At 46.4% G+C, this 24,544-nt stretch overlaps 10 non-coding genes and 1 pseudogene across 10 annotated transcripts; all 11 read right to left on the reverse strand.

The window, feature by feature from the left end:
- Positions 1-978: 978 nt before the first annotated feature.
- Positions 979-1,169, reverse strand: LOC130350276 (U2 spliceosomal RNA). The gene has a single exon (XR_008887423.1). It is a non-coding gene; the product is annotated as a U2 spliceosomal RNA (small nuclear RNA).
- A 2,080-nt stretch (positions 1,170-3,249) lies between these two features.
- Positions 3,250-3,431, reverse strand: LOC130350249 (U2 spliceosomal RNA). Its single transcript, XR_008887404.1, has one exon. It is a non-coding gene; the product is annotated as a U2 spliceosomal RNA (small nuclear RNA).
- Positions 3,432-4,124: 693 nt separating this feature from the next.
- Positions 4,125-4,284, reverse strand: LOC130350255 (U2 spliceosomal RNA; annotated as a pseudogene).
- Positions 4,285-6,370: 2,086 nt separating this feature from the next.
- LOC130350277 (U2 spliceosomal RNA) lies at positions 6,371-6,561 on the reverse strand. Its single transcript, XR_008887424.1, has one exon. It is a non-coding gene; the product is annotated as a U2 spliceosomal RNA (small nuclear RNA).
- Positions 6,562-8,651: 2,090 nt separating this feature from the next.
- LOC130350278 (U2 spliceosomal RNA) lies at positions 8,652-8,842 on the reverse strand. Its single transcript, XR_008887425.1, has one exon. It is a non-coding gene; the product is annotated as a U2 spliceosomal RNA (small nuclear RNA).
- A 2,092-nt stretch (positions 8,843-10,934) lies between these two features.
- Positions 10,935-11,125, reverse strand: LOC130350280 (U2 spliceosomal RNA). The gene has a single exon (XR_008887427.1). It is a non-coding gene; the product is annotated as a U2 spliceosomal RNA (small nuclear RNA).
- Positions 11,126-13,206: 2,081 nt separating this feature from the next.
- LOC130350281 (U2 spliceosomal RNA) lies at positions 13,207-13,397 on the reverse strand. Its single transcript, XR_008887428.1, has one exon. It is a non-coding gene; the product is annotated as a U2 spliceosomal RNA (small nuclear RNA).
- Positions 13,398-15,482: 2,085 nt separating this feature from the next.
- LOC130350304 (U2 spliceosomal RNA) lies at positions 15,483-15,673 on the reverse strand. Its single transcript, XR_008887449.1, has one exon. It is a non-coding gene; the product is annotated as a U2 spliceosomal RNA (small nuclear RNA).
- A 2,074-nt stretch (positions 15,674-17,747) lies between these two features.
- On the reverse strand, positions 17,748-17,938 carry LOC130350282 (U2 spliceosomal RNA). The gene has a single exon (XR_008887429.1). It is a non-coding gene; the product is annotated as a U2 spliceosomal RNA (small nuclear RNA).
- Positions 17,939-20,030: 2,092 nt separating this feature from the next.
- LOC130350306 (U2 spliceosomal RNA) lies at positions 20,031-20,221 on the reverse strand. The gene has a single exon (XR_008887450.1). It is a non-coding gene; the product is annotated as a U2 spliceosomal RNA (small nuclear RNA).
- A 2,094-nt stretch (positions 20,222-22,315) lies between these two features.
- Positions 22,316-22,503, reverse strand: LOC130350247 (U2 spliceosomal RNA). The gene has a single exon (XR_008887402.1). It is a non-coding gene; the product is annotated as a U2 spliceosomal RNA (small nuclear RNA).
- Between the last annotated feature and the right edge of the window lie 2,041 nt (positions 22,504-24,544).

The raw sequence follows: 24,544 nt of genomic DNA on the forward strand, positions 1-24,544 counted from the left end.
TGGAGACACTGGGGGATAATTTTCTAAGGATTTATACTGATTTTTCCTGTCTGAATTTGTCGCACAGAAAGTTGCAGGCCAAATATGTGTGACATTTCTGCGACTTTAGCTTCTAGAGCATTTTTACAACATTATACATAGGTGCTGAATACATAAAAAGCGACTGTTCAGCGACAGACAAGTCGCATCGGCTGAAAGTAGGCCAGAATGTCAGTCCATGTTGGAGCAGGTTTAGATACAGTCTAAAGCATAGATCTCAAAGTCTGTGCACAGAATTTAGCAAGGGCCTCGCACCTTCTGATGCATCAGGTAGGTGCACAATAGCATAGCCTAACCCTCTGTACTTTGGTCTATATTGATGCGGGACATAGACAGCCAGCTGATGACCAATCCATTAGTGCAATGGATGGCTGGAAGCATTTGTCTTTGCCTTTGCAATACCACAGAAGCAATGCATGGTCAATGTACAGCAATGACACACCTGTGTGAACAGCCAGGAGACCCCCCCCCCCCCCATGTTATGTTACATAGTTACATAGTTAGTACGGTCGAAAAAAGACATATGTCCATCAAGTTCAACCAGGGAATTAAGGGGTAGGGGTGTGGCGCGATATTGGGGAAGGGATGAGATTTTATATTTCTTCATAAGCATTAATCTTATTTTGTCAATTAGGAACATTCAGCACCCACCCGCTATCAAGGCAGCTGCCTATCATGTCATGCCCTACCTGCACAGGTGTGCTGGCTACTCAAATGATCCAATTAAGGAGGCCATTTAGTCAGCAGCAGCAGAAGTCCTGTGCCTGGACGCTCCAACAGGGGCCAGACACAAGCAGAAGCAGAAGCAGCAGAAGCAGCAGCAGCACCACCTTTTGTTTTTTGGCTGCAGCAGCAGCAAGGCCCACAGGGCTGGCTAGCTGGCTAGCCAGCAAGCAGGTAGCAATGAAAGTAGGAATCTTTCTTTTTAACCCTGTAAGGGGGTGGTGCACTGTACCCGAAGATACTGCCATATCGGGTCAATGCATAGGGCGACGGAAGCAAGCTTCGAAATCGGCCCCCGTTCTCAAAAATCCATTTAATATATGGTCCCCAGATAGGGGACGTATCAGATATTAAACTGATAAGAACAGATACTACACTTGATCTTAGCCAAAAGGCCGAGAAGCGATAACCGTGAAAGGGGCGGGCCCAACAAGGTCCCCTTCATGGGCACTATCACTGCTTGCTGTCAGGGAGGCTGCCAGACAATTTTCCATGCACACTCTGGGCTGGGGGGCAGTCAACCACCAGTACACACAGCAGAACCTAAACCCATACCATTATTGCTAAGCAGCAAGACAGGGGCCCATTGCACTCCCACGGGGCCTTTTTAAATGCAATCCATAACCCGGATTTGCCAGGAACCCTTCTTACTCCTCCTACTTGCATGTGACACTGGGCTTAGGATCTGCATAGGAAACACACACACAAGCACACACCTACCTTTGTTGCCTGCAGATGCCTCCTTGGCTGTCCCCAAACGGTATCAAACCAACACCCACGGGAAGCTGTAAGCATAGAGGACATGCCTGCACCCCATTGGACTTACCTGTGTGGGTTAAATCCGGGTTATTTGACAACCTATGGCGGTGATGGTTCTGCTCAGGCAGAGCAGTGCTGATGCTCCTCATAAAGCTGTCGCTGCTGTGAAGGTTCTAGGTGACATCACAAATCCCTATGGTTACATACACAACAAAGCTGGGTTGTTGTTGTTTACACTCTGCAAGGCCTGTGGAAGTGAGTGACATCATAGCACTGTAGTTCTGAGGGTTCAAGATGGATGCAACAATCTCCTGTTGCTTCTATGAAGGCCGTAATAGACGACATCACCAAACAGCTCCATAGTCACATACACAGCAAAGGAGAGATGTTGTTTACACCTAGTGATGTCAGTGGTATTGAGTGACATCACAGCACAGTGCTAAGGCTCCTGGGCCTGGACACAGCAGCGGCTGCAATATCTCAACGGAGAATACGTTTATATCTATGTGTGTGTGTGCGCATATATATATATATATATATATATATATATATATATTTCTCCGCCGAAATCACTTTTAAACCCATTTCCACCTTTTTTTCCCTTCTCTTCCTCTTACTTTTTTTTCACGTTTTTTTACGTTTTTCTCCTTTTCGCCTCTTTTCTGGGCGTATTATTCTTCTTTTTCTTCTTTTTTTTCGTCTAATGCATACCCCATCAGTGCAGCAATGCTTATTCAATACCGCCAGCAGATGGAGACACTGGGGGATAATTTTCTAAGGATTTATACTGATTTTTCCTGTCTGAATTTGTCGCACAGAAAGTTGCAGGCCAAATATGTGTGACATTTCTGCGACTTTAGCTTCTAGAGCATTTTTACAACATTATACATAGGTGCTGAATACATAAAAAGCGACTGTTCAGCGACAGACAAGTCGCATCGGCTGAAAGTAGGCCAGAATGTCAGTCCATGTTGGAGCTGGTTTAGATACAGTCTAAAGCATAGATCTCAAAGTCTGTGCACAGAATTTAGCAAGGGCCTCGCACCTTCTGATGCATCAGGTAGGTGCACAATAGCATAGCCTAACCCTCTGTACTTTGGTCTATATTGATGCGGGACATAGACAGCCAGCTGATGACCAATCCATTAGTGCAATGGATGGCTGGAAGCATTTGTCTTTGCCTTTGCAATACCACAGAAGCAATGCATGGTCAATGTACAGCAATGACACACCTGTGTGAACAGCCAGGAGACCCCCCCCCCCCCATGTTATGTTACATAGTTACATACTTAGTACGGTCGAAAAAAGACATATGTCCATCAAGTTCAACCAGGGAATTAAGGGGTAGGGGTGTGGCGCGATATTGGGGAAGGGATGAGATTTTATATTTCTTCATAAGCATTAATCTTATTTTGTCAATTAGGAACATTCAGCACCCACCCGCTATCAAGGCAGCTGCCTATCATGTCATGCCCTACCTGCACAGGTGTGCTGGCTACTCAAATGATCCAATTAAGGAGGCCATTTAGTCAGCAGCAGCAGAAGTCCTGTGCCTGGACGCTCCAACAGGGGCCAGACACAAGCAGAAGCAGAAGCAGCAGAAGCAGCAGCAGCACCACCTTTTGTTTTTTGGCTGCAGCAGCAGCAAGGCCCACAGGGCTGGCTAGCTGGCTAGCCAGCAAGCAGGTAGCAATGAAAGTAGGAATCTTTCTTTTTAACCCTGTAAGGGGGTGGTGCACTGTACCCGAAGATACTGCCATATCGGGTCAATGCATAGGGCGACGGAAGCAAGCTTCGAAATCGGCCCCCGTTCTCAAAAATCCATTTAATATATGGTCCCCAGATAGGGGACGTATCAGATATTAAACTGATAAGAACAGATTTTTTTTTTTTTTTTATCTAAAGCCGAGGAACGTGCTTTCGATTCACCCAAAGTGCAAGAAAAAGTGCAAACGTGTTACACTAAAAAAACGTGCACAAAGGATGCGGTCTATCGCAAGCCCTTCTCCGATAGGAGAGAGGCCCCCCAACAAACCTTACCCTTCGCCTCCGGACCAAAAGGTACCTGCGAGGTTCCAGGTTCGATGTCCCTTTTCGCCGAAGCTACTAGGGGACCACAAATGCTCCCGGCATCCCCCTTGGCGTTAGCCAAGGTATCTGCCCGCAGAGCCGATTACGGTAGGTACCCTGCCAAAGCAGGAGTACCCGGGGTGTTTGCAGGGAGGTGCGGAACCTAATGGCCACACACACCTCCCCTAGACCGCCAGGAGGGACACCCAGAAGGGCTACCGCATCCTGACCAATCCTGTGAACACACAACACGCAAAAAGTGACACAGTGAGACAAAAAAGAAATAAATAAGTGAATGTGTGCAGATATACTGCCCGGACATCCGGCCGGATCTATAAAAATTTCTCTGATCCTAGCCAGAAGGCCGGGAATCAAGAGGTGAGTGCCACAAGGTGAAGAGATTATGGTGCCCGTGCTTCAACTCAGTGAGTCTATTCTCCCAGTGAGTTTCGGCACCTCGGGGTCACCACTCCCCGAGGCACAAAAGTACCTCGGCTCTAGACCCTCTCAGCCTCATGGCGAGACCCGGAGGGAACAGGTCACATCGGGGCAGCCGTCGAGCTGATTCCTCAGAACCAGCCCCGGAAAGCCCTGGTACACCTGCATCCTCCATGCAGCACCCATCCCCACCAGCATGAAAACTGATAAGAACAGATACTACACTTGATCTTAGCCAAAAGGCCGAGAAGCGATAACCGTGAAAGGGGCGGGCCCAACAAGGTCCCCTTCATGGGCACTATCACTGCTTGCTGTCAGGGAGGCTGCCAGACAATTTTCCATGCACACTCTGGGCTGGGGGGCAGTCAACCACCAGTACACACAGCAGAACCTAAACCCATACCATTATTGCTAAGCAGCAAGACAGGGGCCCATTGCACTCCCACGGGGCCTTTTTAAATGCAATCCATAACCCGGATTTGCCAGGAACCCTTCTTACTCCTCCTACTTGCATGTGACACTGGGCTTAGGATCTGCATAGGAAACACACACACAAGCACACACCTACCTTTGTTGCCTGCAGATGCCTCCTTGGCTGTCCCCAAACGGTATCAAACCAACACCCACGGGAAGCTGTAAGCATAGAGGACATGCCTGCACCCCATTGGACTTACCTGTGTGGGTTAAATCCGGGTTATTTGACAACCTATGGCGGTGATGGTTCTGCTCAGGCAGAGCAGTGCTGATGCTCCTCATAAAGCTGTCGCTGCTGTGAAGGTTCTAGGTGACATCACAAATCCCTATGGTTACATACACAACAAAGCTGGGTTGTTGTTGTTTACACTCTGCAAGGCCTGTGGAAGTGAGTGACATCATAGCACTGTAGTTCTGAGGGTTCAAGATGGATGCAACAATCTCCTGTTGCTTCTATGAAGGCCGTAATAGACGACATCACCAAACAGCTCCATAGTCACATACACAGCAAAGGAGAGATGTTGTTTACACCTAGTGATGTCAGTGGTATTGAGTGACATCACAGCACAGTGCTAAGGCTCCTGGGCCTGGACACAGCAGCGGCTGCAATATCTCAACGGAGAATACGTTTATATCTATGTGTGTGTGTGCGCATATATATATATATATATATATATATATATATATATATATATATTTCTCCGCCGAAATCACTTTTAAACCCATTTCCACCTTTTTTTCCCTTCTCTTCCTCTTACTTTTTTTTCAAGTTTTTTTACGTTTTTCTCCTTTTCGCCTCTTTTCTGGGCGTATTATTCTTCTTTTTCTTCTTTTTTTTCGTCTAATGCATACCCCATCAGTGCAGCAATGCTTATTCAATACCGCCAGCAGATGGAGACACTGGGGGATAATTTTCTAAGGATTTATACTGATTTTTCCTGTCTGAATTTGTCGCACAGAAAGTTGCAGGCCAAATATGTGTGACATTTCTGCGACTTTAGCTTCTAGAGCATTTTTACAACATTATACATAGGTGCTGAATACATAAAAAGCGACTGTTCAGCGACAGACAAGTCGCATCGGCTGAAAGTAGGCCAGAATGTCAGTCCATGTTGGAGCAGGTTTAGATACAGTCTAAAGCATAGATCTCAAAGTCTGTGCACAGAATTTAGCAAGGGCCTCGCACCTTCTGATGCATCAGGTAGGTGCACAATAGCATAGCCTAACCCTCTGTACTTTGGTCTATATTGATGCGGGACATAGACAGCCAGCTGATGACCAATCCATTAGTGCAATGGATGGCTGGAAGCATTTGTCTTTGCCTTTGCAATACCACAGAAGCAATGCATGGTCAATGTACAGCAATGACACACCTGTGTGAACAGCCAGGAGACCCCCCCCCCCATGTTATGTTACATAGTTACATAGTTAGTACGGTCGAAAAAAGACATATGTCCATCAAGTTCAACCAGGGAATTAAGGGGTAGGGGTGTGGCGCGATATTGGGGAAGGGATGAGATTTTATATTTCTTCATAAGCATTAATCTTATTTTGTCAATTAGGAACATTCAGCACCCACCCGCTATCAAGGCAGCTGCCTATCATGTCATGCCCTACCTGCACAGGTGTGCTGGCTACTCAAATGATCCAATTAAGGAGGCCATTTAGTCAGCAGCAGCAGAAGTCCTGTGCCTGGACACTCCAACAAGGGCCAGACACAAGCAGAAGCAGAAGCAGCAGAAGCAGCAGCAGCACCACCTTTTGTTTTTTGGCTGCAGCAGCAGCAAGGCCCACAGGGCTGGCTAGCTGGCTAGCCAGCAAGCAGGTAGCAATGAAAGTAGGAATCTTTCTTTTTAACCCTGTAAGGGGGTGGTGCACTGTACCCGAAGATACTGCCATATCGGGTCAATGCATAGGGCGACGGAAGCAAGCTTCGAAATCGGCCCCCGTTCTCAAAAATCCATTTAATATATGGTCCCCAGATAGGGGACGTATCAGATATTAAACTGATAAGAACAGATACTACACTTGATCTTAGCCAAAAGGCCGAGAAGCGATAACCGTGAAAGGGGCGGGCCCAACAAGGTCCCCTTCATGGGCACTATCACTGCTTGCTGTCAGGGAGGCTGCCAGACAATTTTCCATGCACACTCTGGGCTGGGGGGCAGTCAACCACCAGTACACACAGCAGAACCTAAACCCATACCATTATTGCTAAGCAGCAAGACAGGGGCCCATTGCACTCCCACGGGGCCTTTTTAAATGCAATCCATAACCCGGATTTGCCAGGAACCCTTCTTACTCCTCCTACTTGCATGTGACACTGGGCTTAGGATCTGCATAGGAAACACACACACAAGCACACACCTACCTTTGTTGCCTGCAGATGCCTCCTTGGCTGTCCCCAAACGGTATCAAACCAACACCCACGGGAAGCTGTAAGCATAGAGGACATGCCTGCACCCCATTGGACTTACCTGTGTGGGTTAAATCCGGGTTATTTGACAACCTATGGCGGTGATGGTTCTGCTCAGGCAGAGCAGTGCTGATGCTCCTCATAAAGCTGTCGCTGCTGTGAAGGTTCTAGGTGACATCACAAATCCCTATGGTTACATACACAACAAAGCTGGGTTGTTGTTGTTTACACTCTGCAAGGCCTGTGGAAGTGAGTGACATCATAGCACTGTAGTTCTGAGGGTTCAAGATGGATGCAACAATCTCCTGTTGCTTCTATGAAGGCCGTAATAGACGACATCACCAAACAGCTCCATAGTCACATACACAGCAAAGGAGAGATGTTGTTTACACCTAGTGATGTCAGTGGTATTGAGTGACATCACAGCACAGTGCTAAGGCTCCTGGGCCTGGACACAGCAGCGGCTGCAATATCTCAACGGAGAATACGTTTATATCTATGTGTGTGTGTGCGCATATATATATATATATATATATATATATATATATATATATATTTCTCCGCCGAAATCACTTTTAAACCCATTTCCACCTTTTTTTCCCTTCTCTTCCTCTTACTTTTTTTTCACGTTTTTTTACGTTTTTCTCCTTTTCGCCTCTTTTCTGGGCGTATTATTCTTCTTTTTCTTCTTTTTTTTCGTCTAATGCATACCCCATCAGTGCAGCAATGCTTATTCAATACCGCCAGCAGATGGAGACACTGGGGGATAATTTTCTAAGGATTTATACTGATTTTTCCTGTCTGAATTTGTCGCACAGAAAGTTGCAGGCCAAATATGTGTGACATTTCTGCGACTTTAGCTTCTAGAGCATTTTTACAACATTATACATAGGTGCTGAATACATAAAAAGCGACTGTTCAGCGACAGACAAGTCGCATCGGCTGAAAGTAGGCCAGAATGTCAGTCCATGTTGGAGCAGGTTTAGATACAGTCTAAAGCATAGATCTCAAAGTCTGTGCACAGAATTTAGCAAGGGCCTCGCACCTTCTGATGCATCAGGTAGGTGCACAATAGCATAGCCTAACCCTCTGTACTTTGGTCTATATTGATGCGGGACATAGACAGCCAGCTGATGACCAATCCATTAGTGCAATGGATGGCTGGAAGCATTTGTCTTTGCCTTTGCAATACCACAGAAGCAATGCATGGTCAATGTACAGCAATGACACACCTGTGTGAACAGCCAGGAGACCCCCCCCCCCCCCCCCATGTTATGTTACATAGTTACATAGTTAGTACGGTCGAAAAAAGACATATGTCCATCAAGTTCAACCAGGGAATTAAGGGGTAGGGGTGTGGCGCGATATTGGGGAAGGGATGAGATTTTATATTTCTTCATAAGCATTAATCTTATTTTGTCAATTAGGAACATTCAGCACCCACCCGCTATCAAGGCAGCTGCCTATCATGTCATGCCCTACCTGCACAGGTGTGCTGGCTACTCAAATGATCCAATTAAGGAGGCCATTTAGTCAGCAGCAGCAGAAGTCCTGTGCCTGGACGCTCCAACAGGGGCCAGACACAAGCAGAAGCAGAAGCAGCAGAAGCAGCAGCAGCACCACCTTTTGTTTTTTGGCTGCAGCAGCAGCAAGGCCCACAGGGCTGGCTAGCTGGCTAGCCAGCAAGCAGGTAGCAATGAAAGTAGGAATCTTTCTTTTTAACCCTGTAAGGGGGTGGTGCACTGTACCCGAAGATACTGCCATATCGGGTCAATGCATAGGGCGACGGAAGCAAGCTTCGAAATCGGCCCCCGTTCTCAAAAATCCATTTAATATATGGTCCCCAGATAGGGGACGTATCAGATATTAAACTGATAAGAACAGATACTACACTTGATCTTAGCCAAAAGGCCGAGAAGCGATAACCGTGAAAGGGGCGGGCCCAACAAGGTCCCCTTCATGGGCACTATCACTGCTTGCTGTCAGGGAGGCTGCCAGACAATTTTCCATGCACACTCTGGGCTGGGGGGCAGTCAACCACCAGTACACACAGCAGAACCTAAACCCATACCATTATTGCTAAGCAGCAAGACAGGGGCCCATTGCACTCCCACGGGGCCTTTTTAAATGCAATCCATAACCCGGATTTGCCAGGAACCCTTCTTACTCCTCCTACTTGCATGTGACACTGGGCTTAGGATCTGCATAGGAAACACACACACAAGCACACACCTACCTTTGTTGCCTGCAGATGCCTCCTTGGCTGTCCCCAAACGGTATCAAACCAACACCCACGGGAAGCTGTAAGCATAGAGGACATGCCTGCACCCCATTGGACTTACCTGTGTGGGTTAAATCCGGGTTATTTGACAACCTATGGCGGTGATGGTTCTGCTCAGGCAGAGCAGTGCTGATGCTCCTCATAAAGCTGTCGCTGCTGTGAAGGTTCTAGGTGACATCACAAATCCCTATGGTTACATACACAACAAAGCTGGGTTGTTGTTGTTTACACTCTGCAAGGCCTGTGGAAGTGAGTGACATCATAGCACTGTAGTTCTGAGGGTTCAAGATGGATGCAACAATCTCCTGTTGCTTCTATGAAGGCCGTAATAGACGACATCACCAAACAGCTCCATAGTCACATACACAGCAAAGGAGAGATGTTGTTTACACCTAGTGATGTCAGTGGTATTGAGTGACATCACAGCACAGTGCTAAGGCTCCTGGGCCTGGACACAGCAGCGGCTGCAATATCTCAACGGAGAATACGTTTATATCTATGTGTGTGTGTGCGCATATATATATATATATATATATATATATATATATATATATATATATATTTCTCCGCCGAAATCACTTTTAAACCCATTTCCACCTTTTTTTCCCTTCTCTTCCTCTTACTTTTTTTTCACGTTTTTTTACGTTTTTCTCCTTTTCGCCTCTTTTCTGGGCGTATTATTCTTCTTTTTCTTCTTTTTTTTCGTCTAATGCATACCCCATCAGTGCAGCAATGCTTATTCAATACCGCCAGCAGATGGAGACACTGGGGGATAATTTTCTAAGGATTTATACTGATTTTTCCTGTCTGAATTTGTCGCACAGAAAGTTGCAGGCCAAATATGTGTGACATTTCTGCGACTTTAGCTTCTAGAGCATTTTTACAACATTATACATAGGTGCTGAATACATAAAAAGCGACTGTTCAGCGACAGACAAGTCGCATCGGCTGAAAGTAGGCCAGAATGTCAGTCCATGTTGGAGCAGGTTTAGATACAGTCTAAAGCATAGATCTCAAAGTCTGTGCACAGAATTTAGCAAGGGCCTCGCACCTTCTGATGCATCAGGTAGGTGCACAATAGCATAGCCAAACCCTCTGTACTTTGGTCTATATTGATGCGGGACATAGACAGCCAGCTGATGACCAATCCATTAGTGCAATGGATGGCTGGAAGCATTTGTCTTTGCCTTTGCAATACCACAGAAGCAATGCATGGTCAATGTACAGCAATGACACACCTGTGTGAACAGCCAGGAGACCCCCCCCCCCCCATGTTATGTTACATAGTTACATAGTTAGTACGGTCGAAAAAAGACATATGTCCATCAAGTTCAACCAGGGAATTAAGGGGTAGGGGTGTGGCGCGATATTGGGGAAGGGATGAGATTTTATATTTCTTCATAAGCATTAATCTTATTTTGTCAATTAGGAACATTCAGCACCCACCCGCTATCAAGGCAGCTGCCTATCATGTCATGCCCTACCTGCACAGGTGTGCTGGCTACTCAAATGATCCAATTAAGGAGGCCATTTAGTCAGCAGCAGCAGAAGTCCTGTGCCTGGACGCTCCAACAGGGGCCAGACACAAGCAGAAGCAGAAGCAGCAGAAGCAGCAGCAGCACCACCTTTTGTTTTTTGGCTGCAGCAGCAGCAAGGCCCACAGGGCTGGCTAGCTGGCTAGCCAGCAAGCAGGTAGCAATGAAAGTAGGAATCTTTCTTTTTAACCCTGTAAGGGGGTGGTGCACTGTACCCGAAGATACTGCCATATCGGGTCAATGCATAGGGCGACGGAAGCAAGCTTCGAAATCGGCCCCCGTTCTCAAAAATCCATTTAATATATGGTCCCCAGATAGGGGACGTATCAGATATTAAACTGATAAGAACAGATACTACACTTGATCTTAGCCAAAAGGCCGAGAAGCGATAACCGTGAAAGGGGCGGGCCCAACAAGGTCCCCTTCATGGGCACTATCACTGCTTGCTGTCAGGGAGGCTGCCAGACAATTTTCCATGCACACTCTGGGCTGGGGGGCAGTCAACCACCAGTACACACAGCAGAACCTAAACCCATACCATTATTGCTAAGCAGCAAGACAGGGGCCCATTGCACTCCCACGGGGCCTTTTTAAATGCAATCCATAACCCGGATTTGCCAGGAACCCTTCTTACTCCTCCTACTTGCATGTGACACTGGGCTTAGGATCTGCATAGGAAACACACACACAAGCACACACCTACCTTTGTTGCCTGCAGATGCCTCCTTGGCTGTCCCCAAACGGTATCAAACCAACACCCACGGGAAGCTGTAAGCATAGAGGACATGCCTGCACCCCATTGGACTTACCTGTGTGGGTTAAATCCGGGTTATTTGACAACCTATGGCGGTGATGGTTCTGCTCAGGCAGAGCAGTGCTGATGCTCCTCATAAAGCTGTCGCTGCTGTGAAGGTTCTAGGTGACATCACAAATCCCTATGGTTACATACACAACAAAGCTGGGTTGTTGTTGTTTACACTCTGCAAGGCCTGTGGAAGTGAGTGACATCATAGCACTGTAGTTCTGAGGGTTCAAGATGGATGCAACAATCTCCTGTTGCTTCTATGAAGGCCGTAATAGACGACATCACCAAACAGCTCCATAGTCACATACACAGCAAAGGAGAGATGTTGTTTACACCTAGTGATGTCAGTGGTATTGAGTGACATCACAGCACAGTGCTAAGGCTCCTGGGCCTGGACACAGCAGCGGCTGCAATATCTCAACGGAGAATACGTTTATATCTATGTGTGTGTGTGCGCATATATATATATATATATATATATATATATATATATATATATATCTCCGCCGAAATCACTTTTAAACCCATTTCCACCTTTTTTTCCCTTCTCTTCCTCTTACTTTTTTTTCACGTTTTTTTACGTTTTTCTCCTTTTCGCCTCTTTTCTGGGCGTATTATTCTTCTTTTTCTTCTTTTTTTTCGTCTAATGCATACCCCATCAGTGCAGCAATGCTTATTCAATACCGCCAGCAGATGGAGACACTGGGGGATAATTTTCTAAGGATTTATACTGATTTTTCCTGTCTGAATTTGTCGCACAGAAAGTTGCAGGCCAAATATGTGTGACATTTCTGCGACTTTAGCTTCTAGAGCATTTTTACAACATTATACATAGGTGCTGAATACATAAAAAGCGACTGTTCAGCGACAGACAAGTCGCATCGGCTGAAAGTAGGCCAGAATGTCAGTCCATGTTGGAGCAGGTTTAGATACAGTCTAAAGCATAGATCTCAAAGTCTGTGCACAGAATTTAGCAAGGGCCTCGCACCTTCTGATGCATCAGGTAGGTGCACAATAGCATAGCCTAACCCTCTGTACTTTGGTCTATATTGATGCGGGACATAGACAGCCAGCTGATGACCAATCCATTAGTGCAATGGATGGCTGGAAGCATTTGTCTTTGCCTTTGCAATACCACAGAAGCAATGCATGGTCAATGTACAGCAATGACACACCTGTGTGAACAGCCAGGAGACCCCCCCCCCCATGTTATGTTACATAGTTACATAGTTAGTACGGTCGAAAAAAGACATATGTCCATCAAGTTCAACCAGGGAATTAAGGGGTAGGGGTGTGGCGCGATATTGGGGAAGGGATGAGATTTTATATTTCTTCATAAGCATTAATCTTATTTTGTCAATTAGGAACATTCAGCACCCACCCGCTATCAAGGCAGCTGCCTATCATGTCATGCCCTACCTGCACAGGTGTGCTGGCTACTCAAATGATCCAATTAAGGAGGCCATTTAGTCAGCAGCAGCAGAAGTCCTGTGCCTGGACGCTCCAACAGGGGCCAGACACAAGCAGAAGCAGAAGCAGCAGAAGCAGCAGCAGCACCACCTTTTGTTTTTTGGCAGCAGCAGCAAGGCCCACAGGGCTGGCTAGCTGGCTAGCCAGCAAGCAGGTAGCAATGAAAGTAGGAATCTTTCTTTTTAACCCTGTAAGGGGGTGGTGCACTGTACCCGAAGATACTGCCATATCGGGTCAATGCATAGGGCGACGGAAGCAAGCTTCGAAATCGGCCCCCGTTCTCAAAAATCCATTTAATATATGGTCCCCAGATAGGGGACGTATCAGATATTAAACTGATAAGAACAGATACTACACTTGATCTTAGCCAAAAGGCCGAGAAGCGATAACCGTGAAAGGGGCGGGCCCAACAAGGTCCCCTTCATGGGCACTATCACTGCTTGCTGTCAGGGAGGCTGCCAGACAATTTTCCATGCACACTCTGGGCTGGGGGGCAGTCAACCACCAGTACACACAGCAGAACCTAAACCCATACCATTATTGCTAAGCAGCAAGACAGGGGCCCATTGCACTCCCACGGGGCCTTTTTAAATGCAATCCATAACCCGGATTTGCCAGGAACCCTTCTTACTCCTCCTACTTGCATGTGACACTGGGCTTAGGATCTGCATAGGAAACACACACACAAGCACACACCTACCTTTGTTGCCTGCAGATGCCTCCTTGGCTGTCCCCAAACGGTATCAAACCAACACCCACGGGAAGCTGTAAGCATAGAGGACATGCCTGCACCCCATTGGACTTACCTGTGTGGGTTAAATCCGGGTTATTTGACAACCTATGGCGGTGATGGTTCTGCTCAGGCAGAGCAGTGCTGATGCTCCTCATAAAGCTGTCGCTGCTGTGAAGGTTCTAGGTGACATCACAAATCCCTATGGTTACATACACAACAAAGCTGGGTTGTTGTTGTTTACACTCTGCAAGGCCTGTGGAAGTGAGTGACATCATAGCACTGTAGTTCTGAGGGTTCAAGATGGATGCAACAATCTCCTGTTGCTTCTATGAAGGCCGTAATAGACAACATCACCAAACAGCTCCATAGTCACATACACAGCAAAGGAGAGATGTTGTTTACACCTAGTGATGTCAGTGGTATTGAGTGACATCACAGCACAGTGCTAAGGCTCCTGGGCCTGGACACAGCAGCGGCTGCAATATCTCAACGGAGAATACGTTTATATCTATGTGTGTGTGTGCGCATATATATATATATATATATATATATATATATATATATTTCTCCGCCGAAATCACTTTTAAACCCATTTCCACCTTTTTTTCCCTTCTCTTCCTCTTACTTTTTTTTCACGTTTTTTTACGTTTTTCTCCTTTTCGCCTCTTTTCTGGGCGTATTATTCTTCTTTTTCTTCTTTTTTTTCGTCTAATGCATACCCCATCAGTGCAGCAATGCTTATTCAATACCGCCAGCAGATGGAGACACTGGGGGATAATTTTCTAAGGATTTATACTGATTTTTCCTGTCTGAATTTGTCGCACAGAAAGTTGCAGGCCAAATATGTGTGACATTTCTGCGACTTTAGCTTCTAGAGCATTTTTACAACATTATACATAGGTGCTGAATACATAAAAAGCGACTGTTCAGCGACAGACAAGTCGCATCGGCTGAAAGTAGGCCAGAATGTCAGTCCATGTTGGAGCAGGTTTAGATACAGTCTAAAGCATAGATCTCAAAGTCTGTGCACAGAATTTAGCAAGGGCCTCGCACCTTCTGATGCATCAGGTAGGTGCACAATAGCATAGCCTAACCCTCTGTACTTTGGTCTATATTGATGCGGGACATAGACAGCCAGCTGATGACCAATCCATTAGTGCAATGGATGGCTGGAAGCATTTGTCTTTGCCTTTGCAATACCACAGAAGCAATGCATGGTCAATGTACAGCAATGACACACCTGTGTGAACAGCCAGGAGACCCCCCCCCCCCCCCCATGTTATGTTACATAGTTACATAGTTAGTACGGTCGAAAAAAGACATATGTCCATCAAGTTCAACCAGGGAATTAAGGGGTAGGGGTGTGGCGCGATATTGGGGAAGGGATGAGATTTTATATTTCTTCATAAGCATTAATCTTATTTTGTCAATTAGGAACATTCAGCACCCACCCGCTATCAAGGCAGCTGCCTATCATGTCATGCCCTACCTGCACAGGTGTGCTGGCTACTCAAATGATCCAATTAAGGAGGCCATTTAGTCAGCAGCAGCAGAAGTCCTGTGCCTGGACGCTCCAACAGGGGCCAGACACAAGCAGAAGCAGAAGCAGCAGAAGCAGCAGCAGCACCACCTTTTGTTTTTTGGCTGCAGCAGCAGCAAGGCCCACAGGGCTGGCTAGCTGGCTAGCCAGCAAGCAGGTAGCAATGAAAGTAGGAATCTTTCTTTTTAACCCTGTAAGGGGGTGGTGCACTGTACCCGAAGATACTGCCATATCGGGTCAATGCATAGGGTGACGGAAGCAAGCTTCGAAATCGGCCCCCGTTCTCAAAAATCCATTTAATATATGGTCCCCAGATAGGGGACGTATCAGATATTAAACTGATAAGAACAGATACTACACTTGATCTTAGCCAAAAGGCCGAGAAGCGATAACCGTGAAAGGGGCGGGCCCAACAAGGTCCCCTTCATGGGCACTATCACTGCTTGCTGTCAGGGAGGCTGCCAGACAATTTTCCATGCACACTCTGGGCTGTGGGGCAGTCAACCACCAGTACACACAGCAGAACCTAAACCCATACCATTATTGCTAAGCAGCAAGACAGGGGCCCATTGCACTCCCACGGGGCCTTTTTAAATGCAATCCATAACCCGGATTTGCCAGGAACCCTTCTTACTCCTCCTACTTGCATGTGACACTGGGCTTAGGATCTGCATAGGAAACACACACACAAGCACACACCTACCTTTGTTGCCTGCAGATGCCTCCTTGGCTGTCCCCAAACGGTATCAAACCAACACCCACGGGAAGCTGTAAGCATAGAGGACATGCCTGCACCCCATTGGACTTACCTGTGTGGGTTAAATCCGGGTTATTTGACAACCTATGGCGGTGATGGTTCTGCTCAGGCAGAGCAGTGCTGATGCTCCTCATAAAGCTGTCGCTGCTGTGAAGGTTCTAGGTGACATCACAAATCCCTATGGTTACATACACAACAAAGCTGGGTTGTTGTTGTTTACACTCTGCAAGGCCTGTGGAAGTCAGTGACATCATAGCACTGTAGTTCTGAGGGTTCAAGATGGATGCAACAATCTCCTGTTGCTTCTATGAAGGCCGTAATAGACGACATCACCAAACAGCTCCATAGTCACATACACAGCAAAGGAGAGATGTTGTTTACACCTAGTGATGTCAGTGGTATTGAGTGACATCACAGCACAGTGCTAAGGCTCCTGGGCCTGGACACAGCAGCGGCTGCAATATCTCAACGGAGAATACGTTTATATCTATGTGTGTGTGTGCGCATATATATATATATATATATATATATATTTCTCCGCCGAAATCACTTTTAAACCCATTTCCACCTTTTTTTCCCTTCTCTTCCTCTTACTTTTTTTTCACGTTTTTTTACGTTTTTCTCCTTTTCGCCTCTTTTCTGGGCGTATTATTCTTCTTTTTCTTCTTTTTTTTCGTCTAATGCATACCCCATCAGTGCAGCAATGCTTATTCAATACCGCCAGCAGATGGAGACACTGGGGGATAATTTTCTAAGGATTTATACTGATTTTTCCTGTCTGAATTTGTCGCACAGAAAGTTGCAGGCCAAATATGTGTGACATTTCTGCGACTTTAGCTTCTAGAGCATTTTTACAACATTATACATAGGTGCTGAATACATAAAAAGCGACTGTTCAGCGACAGACAAGTCGCATCGGCTGAAAGTAGGCCAGAATGTCAGTCCATGTTGGAGCAGGTTTAGATACAGTCTAAAGCATAGATCTCAAAGTCTGTGCACAGAATTTAGCAAGGGCCTCGCACCTTCTGATGCATCAGGTAGGTGCACAATAGCATAGCCTAACCCTCTGTACTTTGGTCTATATTGATGCGGGACATAGACAGCCAGCTGATGACCAATCCATTAGTGCAATGGATGGCTGGAAGCATTTGTCTTTGCCTTTGCAATACCACAGAAGCAATGCATGGTCAATGTACAGCAATGACACACCTGTGTGAACAGCCAGGAGACCCCCCCCCCCCCCCATGTTATGTTACATAGTTACATAGTTAGTACGGTCGAAAAAAGACATATGTCCATCAAGTTCAACCAGGGAATTAAGGGGTAGGGGTGTGGCGCGATATTGGGGAAGGGATGAGATTTTATATTTCTTCATAAGCATTAATCTTATTTTGTCAATTAGGAACATTCAGCACCCACCCGCTATCAAGGCAGCTGCCTATCATGTCATGCCCTACCTGCACAGGTGTGCTGGCTACTCAAATGATCCAATTAAGGAGGCCATTTAGTCAGCAGCAGCAGAAGTCCTGTGCCTGGACGCTCCAACAGGGGCCAGACACAAGCAGAAGCAGAAGCAGCAGAAGCAGCAGCAGCACCACCTTTTGTTTTTTGGCTGCAGCAGCAGCAAGGCCCACAGGGCTGGCTAGCTGGCTAGCCAGCAAGCAGGTAGCAATGAAAGTAGGAATCTTTCTTTTTAACCCTGTAAGGGGGTGGTGCACTGTACCCGAAGATACTGCCATATCGGGTCAATGCATAGGGCGACGGAAGCAAGCTTCGAAATCGGCCCCCGTTCTCAAAAATCCATTTAATATATGGTCCCCAGATAGGGGACGTATCAGATATTAAACTGATAAGAACAGATACTACACTTGATCTTAGCCAAAAGGCCGAGAAGCGATAACCGTGAAAGGGGCGGGCCCAACAAGGTCCCCTTCATGGGCACTATCACTGCTTGCTGTCAGGGAGGCTGCCAGACAATTTTCCATGCACACTCTGGGCTGGGGGGCAGTCAACCACCAGTACACACAGCAGAACCTAAACCCATACCATTATTGCTAAGCAGCAAGACAGGGGCCCATTGCACTCCCACGGGGCCTTTTTAAATGCAATCCATAACCCGGATTTGCCAGGAACCCTTCTTACTCCTCCTACTTGCATGTGACACTGGGCTTAGGATCTGCATAGGAAACACACACACAAGCACACACCTACCTTTGTTGCCTGCAGATGCCTCCTTGGCTGTCCCCAAACGGTATCAAACCAACACCCACGGGAAGCTGTAAGCATAGAGGACATGCCTGCACCCCATTGGACTTACCTGTGTGGGTTAAATCCGGGTTATTTGACAACCTATGGCGGTGATGGTTCTGCTCAGGCAGAGCAGTGCTGATGCTCCTCATAAAGCTGTCGCTGCTGTGAAGGTTCTAGGTGACATCACAAATCCCTATGGTTACATACACAACAAAGCTGGGTTGTTGTTGTTTACACTCTGCAAGGCCTGTGGAAGTGAGTGACATCATAGCACTGTAGTTCTGAGGGTTCAAGATGGATGCAACAATCTCCTGTTGCTTCTATGAAGGCCGTAATAGACGACATCACCAAACAGCTCCATAGTCACATACACAGCAAAGGAGAGATGTTGTTTACACCTAGTGATGTCAGTGGTATTGAGTGACATCACAGCACAGTGCTAAGGCTCCTGGGCCTGGACACAGCAGCGGCTGCAATATCTCAACGGAGAATACGTTTATATCTATGTGTGTGTGTGCGCATATATATATATATATATATATATATATATATATATATATATTTCTCCGCCGAAATCACTTTTAAACCCATTTCCACCTTTTTTTCCCTTCTCTTCCTCTTACTTTTTTTTCACGTTTTTTTACGTTTTTCTCCTTTTCGCCTCTTTTCTGGGCGTATTATTCTTCTTTTTCTTCTTTTTTTTCGTCTAATGCATACCCCATCAGTGCAGCAATGCTTATTCAATACCGCCAGCAGATGGAGACACTGGGGGATAATTTTCTAAGGATTTATACTGATTTTTCCTGTCTGAATTTGTCGCACAGAAAGTTGCAGGCCAAATATGTGTGACATTTCTGCGACTTTAGCTTCTAGAGCATTTTTACAACATTATACATAGGTGCTGAATACATAAAAAGCGACTGTTCAGCGACAGACAAGTCGCATCGGCTGAAAGTAGGCCAGAATGTCAGTCCATGTTGGAGCAGGTTTAGATACAGTCTAAAGCATAGATCTCAAAGTCTGTGCACAGAATTTAGCAAGGGCCTCGCACCTTCTGATGCATCAGGTAGGTGCACAATAGCATAGCCTAACCCTCTGTACTTTGGTCTATATTGATGCGGGACATAGACAGCCAGCTGATGACCAATCCATTAGTGCAATGGATGGCTGGAAGCATTTGTCTTTGCCTTTGCAATACCACAGAAGCAATGCATGGTCAATGTACAGCAATGACACACCTGTGTGAACAGCCAGGAGACCCCCCCCCCCCCCCCCCCATGTTATGTTACATAGTTACATAGTTAGTACGGTCGAAAAAAGACATATGTCCATCAAGTTCAACCAGGGAATTAAGGGGTAGGGGTGTGGCGCGATATTGGGGAAGGGATGAGATTTTATATTTCTTCATAAGCATTAATCTTATTTTGTCAATTAGGAACATTCAGCACCCACCCGCTATCAAGGCAGCTGCCTATCATGTCATGCCCTACCTGCACAGGTGTGCTGGCTACTCAAATGATCCAATTAAGGAGGCCATTTAGTCAGCAGCAGCAGAAGTCCTGTGCCTGGACGCTCCAACAGGGGCCAGACACAAGCAGAAGCAGAAGCAGCAGAAGCAGCAGCAGCACCACCTTTTGTTTTTTGGCTGCAGCAGCAGCAAGGCCCACAGGGCTGGCTAGCTGGCTAGCCAGCAAGCAGGTAGCAATGAAAGTAGGAATCTTTCTTTTTAACCCTGTAAGGGGGTGGTGCACTGTACCCGAAGATACTGCCATATCGGGTCAATGCATAGGGCGACGGAAGCAAGCTTTGAAATCGGCCCCCGTTCTCAAAAATCCATTTAATATATGGTCCCCAGATAGGGGACGTATCAGATATTAAACTGATAAGAACAGATACTACACTTGATCTTAGCCAAAAGGCCGAGAAGCGATAACCGTGAAAGGGGCGGGCCCAACAAGGTCCCCTTCATGGGCACTATCACTGCTTGCTGTCAGGGAGGCTGCCAGACAATTTTCCATGCACACTCTGGGCTGGGGGGCAGTCAACCACCAGTACACACAGCAGAACCTAAACCCATACCATTATTGCTAAGCAGCAAGACAGGGGCCCATTGCACTCCCACGGGGCCTTTTTAAATGCAATCCATAACCCGGATTTGCCAGGAACCCTTCTTACTCCTCCTACTTGCATGTGACACTGGGCTTAGGATCTGCATAGGAAACACACACACAAGCACACACCTACCTTTGTTGCCTGCAGATGCCTCCTTGGCTGTCCCCAAACGGTATCAAACCAACACCCACGGGAAGCTGTAAGCATAGAGGACATGCCTGCACCCCATTGGACTTACCTGTGTGGGTTAAATCCGGGTTATTTGACAACCTATGGCGGTGATGGTTCTGCTCAGGCAGAGCAGTGCTGATGCTCCTCATAAAGCTGTCGCTGCTGTGAAGGTTCTAGGTGACATCACAAATCCCTATGGTTACATACACAACAAAGCTGGGTTGTTGTTGTTTACACTCTGCAAGGCCTGTGGAAGTGAGTGACATCATAGCACTGTAGTTCTGAGGGTTCAAGATGGATGCAACAATCTCCTGTTGCTTCTATGAAGGCCGTAATAGACGACATCACCAAACAGCTCCATAGTCACATACACAGCAAAGGAGAGATGTTGTTTACACCTAGTGATGTCAGTGGTATTGAGTGACATCACAGCACAGTGCTAAGGCTCCTGGGCCTGGACACAGCAGCGGCTGCAATATCTCAACGGAGAATACGTTTATATCTATGTGTGTGTGTGCGCATATATATATATATATATATATATATATATATATATATATATATATATATTTCTCCGCCGAAATCACTTTTAAACCCATTTCCACCTTTTTTTCCCTTCTCTTCCTCTTACTTTTTTTTCACGTTTTTTTACGTTTTTCTCCTTTTCGCCTCTTTTCTGGGCGTATTATTCTTCTTTTTCTTCTTTTTTTCGTCTAATGCATACCCCATCAGTGCAGCAATGCTTATTCAATACCGCCAGCAGATGGAGACACTGGGGGATAATTTTCTAAGGATTTATACTGATTTTTCCTGTCTGAATTTGTCGCACAGAAAGTTGCAGGCCAAATATGTGTGACATTTCTGCGACTTTAGCTTCTAGAGCATTTTTACAACATTATACATAGGTGCTGAATACATAAAAAGCGACTGTTCAGCGACAGACAAGTCGCATCGGCTGAAAGTAGGCCAGAATGTCAGTCCATGTTGGAGCAGGTTTAGATACAGTCTAAAGCATAGATCTCAAAGTCTGTGCACAGAATTTAGCAAGGGCCTCGCACCTTCTGATGCATCAGGTAGGTGCACAATAGCATAGCCTAACCCTCTGTACTTTGGTCTATATTGATGCGGGACATAGACAGCCAGCTGATGACCAATCCATTAGTGCAATGGATGGCTGGAAGCATTTGTCTTTGCCTTTGCAATACCACAGAAGCAATGCATGGTCAATGTACAGCAATGACACACCTGTGTGAACAGCCAGGAGACCCCCCCCCCCCCCCCCCCATGTTATGTTACATAGTTACATAGTTAGTACGGTCGAAAAAAGACATATGTCCATCAAGTTCAACCAGGGAATTAAGGGGTAGGGGTGTGGCGCGATATTGGGGAAGGGATGAGATTTTATATTTCTTCATAAGCATTAATCTTATTTTGTCAATTAGGAACATTCAGCACCCACCCGCTATCAAGGCAGCTGCCTATCATGTCATGCCCTACCTGCACAGGTGTGCTGGCTACTCAAATGATCCAATTAAGGAGGCCATTTAGTCAGCAGCAGCAGAAGTCCTGTCCCTGGACGCTCCAACAGGGGCCAGACACAAGCAGAAGCAGAAGCAGCAGAAGCAGCAGCAGCACCACCTTTTGTTTTTTGGCTGCAGCAGCAGCAAGGCCCACAGGGCTGGCTAGCTGGCTAGCCAGCAAGCAGGTAGCAATGAAAGTAGGAATCTTTCTTTTTAACCCTGTAAGGGGGTGTACCCGAAGATACTGCCATATCGGGTCAATGCATAGGGCGACGGAAGCAAGCTTCGAAATCGGCCCCCGTTCTCAAAAATCCATTTAATATATGGTCCCCAGATAGGGGACGTATCAGATATTAAACTGATAAGAACAGATACTACACTTGATCTTAGCCAAAAGGCCGAGAAGCGATAACCGTGAAAGGGGCGGGCCCAACAAGGTCCCCTTCATGGGCACTATCACTGCTTGCTGTCAGGGAGGCTGCCAGACAATTTTCCATGCACACTCTGGGCTGGGGGGCAGTCAACCACCAGTACACACAGCAGAACCTAAACCCATACCATTATTGCTAAGCAGCAAGACAGGGGCCCATTGCACTCCCACGGGGCCTTTTTAAATGCAATCCATAACCCGGATTTGCCAGGAACCCTTCTTACTCCTCCTACTTGCATGTGACACTGGGCTTAGGATCTGCATAGGAAACACACACACAAGCACACACCTACCTTTGTTGCCTGCAGATGCCTCCTTGGCTGTCCCCAAACGGTATCAAACCAACACCCACGGGAAGCTGTAAGCATAGAGGACATGCCTGCACCCCATTGGACTTACCTGTGTGGGTTAAATCCGGGTTATTTGACAACCTATGGCGGTGATGGTTCTGCTCAGGCAGAGCAGTGGCAGAGCAGTGCTGATGCTCCTCATAAAGCTGTCGCTGCTGTGAAGGTTCTAGGTGACATCACAAATCCCTATGGTTACATACACAACAAAGCTGGGTTGTTGTTGTTTACACTCTGCAAGGCCTGTGGAAGTGAGTGACATCATAGCACTGTAGTTCTGAGGGTTCAAGATGGATGCAACAATCTCCTGTTGCTTCTATGAAGGCCGTAATAGACGACATCACCAAACAGCTCCATAGTCACATACACAGCAAAGGAGAGATGTTGTTTACACCTAGTGATGTCAGTGGTATTGAGTGACATCACAGCACAGTGCTAAGGCTCCTGGGCCTGGACACAGCAGCGGCTGCAATATCTCAACGGAGAATACGTTTATATCTATGTGTGTGTGTGCGCATATATATATATATATATTATATATATATATATATATATATTTCTCCGCCGAAATCACTTTTAAACCCATTTCCACCTTTTTTTCCCTTCTCTTCCTCTTACTTTTTTTTCACGTTTTTTTACGTTTTTCTCCTTTTCGCCTCTTTTCTGGGCGTATTATTCTTCTTTTTCTTCTTTTTTTCGTCTAATGCATACCCCATCAGTGCAGCAATGCTTATTCAATACCGCCAGCAGATGGAGACACTGGGGGATAATTTTCTAAGGATTTATACTGATTTTTCCTGTCTGAATTTGTCGCACAGAAAGTTGCAGGCCAAATATGTGTGACATTTCTGCGACTTTAGCTTCTAGAGCATTTTTACAACATTATACATAGGTGCTGAATACATAAAAAGCGACTGTTCAGCGACAGACAAGTCGCATCGGCTGAAAGTAGGCCAGAATGTCAGTCCATGTTGGAGCAGGTTTAGATACAGTCTAAAGCATAGATCTCAAAGTCTGTGCACAGAATTTAGCAAGGGCCTCGCACCTTCTGATGCATCAGGTAGGTGCACAATAGCATAGCCTAACCCTCTGTACTTTGGTCTATATTGATGCGGGACATAGACAGCCAGCTGATGACCAATCCATTAGTGCAATGGATGGCTGGAAGCATTTGTCTTTGCCTTTGCAATACCACAGAAGCAATGCATGGTCAATGTACAGCAATGACACACCTGTGTGAACAGCCAGGAGACCCCCCCCCCCCCCCCCCATGTTATGTTACATAGTTACATAGTTAGTACGGTCGAAAAAAGACATATGTCCATCAAGTTCAACCAGGGAATTAAGGGGTAGGGGTGTGGCGCGATATTGGGGAAGGGATGAGATTTTATATTTCTTCATAAGCATTAATCTTATTTTGTCAATTAGGAACATTCAGCACCCACCCGCTATCAAGGCAGCTGCCTATCATGTCATGCCCTACCTGCACAGGTGTGCTGGCTACTCAAATGATCCAATTAAGGAGGCCATTTAGTCAGCAGCAGCAGAAGTCCTGTCCCTGGACGCTCCAACAGGGGCCAGACACAAGCAGAAGCAGAAGCAGCAGAAGCAGCAGCAGCACCACCTTTTGTTTTTTGGCTGCAGCAGCAGCAAGGCCCACAGGGCTGGCTAGCT

This window comes from Hyla sarda, unplaced genomic scaffold, assembly GCF_029499605.1.
Source record: "Hyla sarda isolate aHylSar1 unplaced genomic scaffold, aHylSar1.hap1 scaffold_941, whole genome shotgun sequence".
NCBI lineage: Eukaryota > Metazoa > Chordata > Amphibia > Anura > Hylidae > Hyla > Hyla sarda.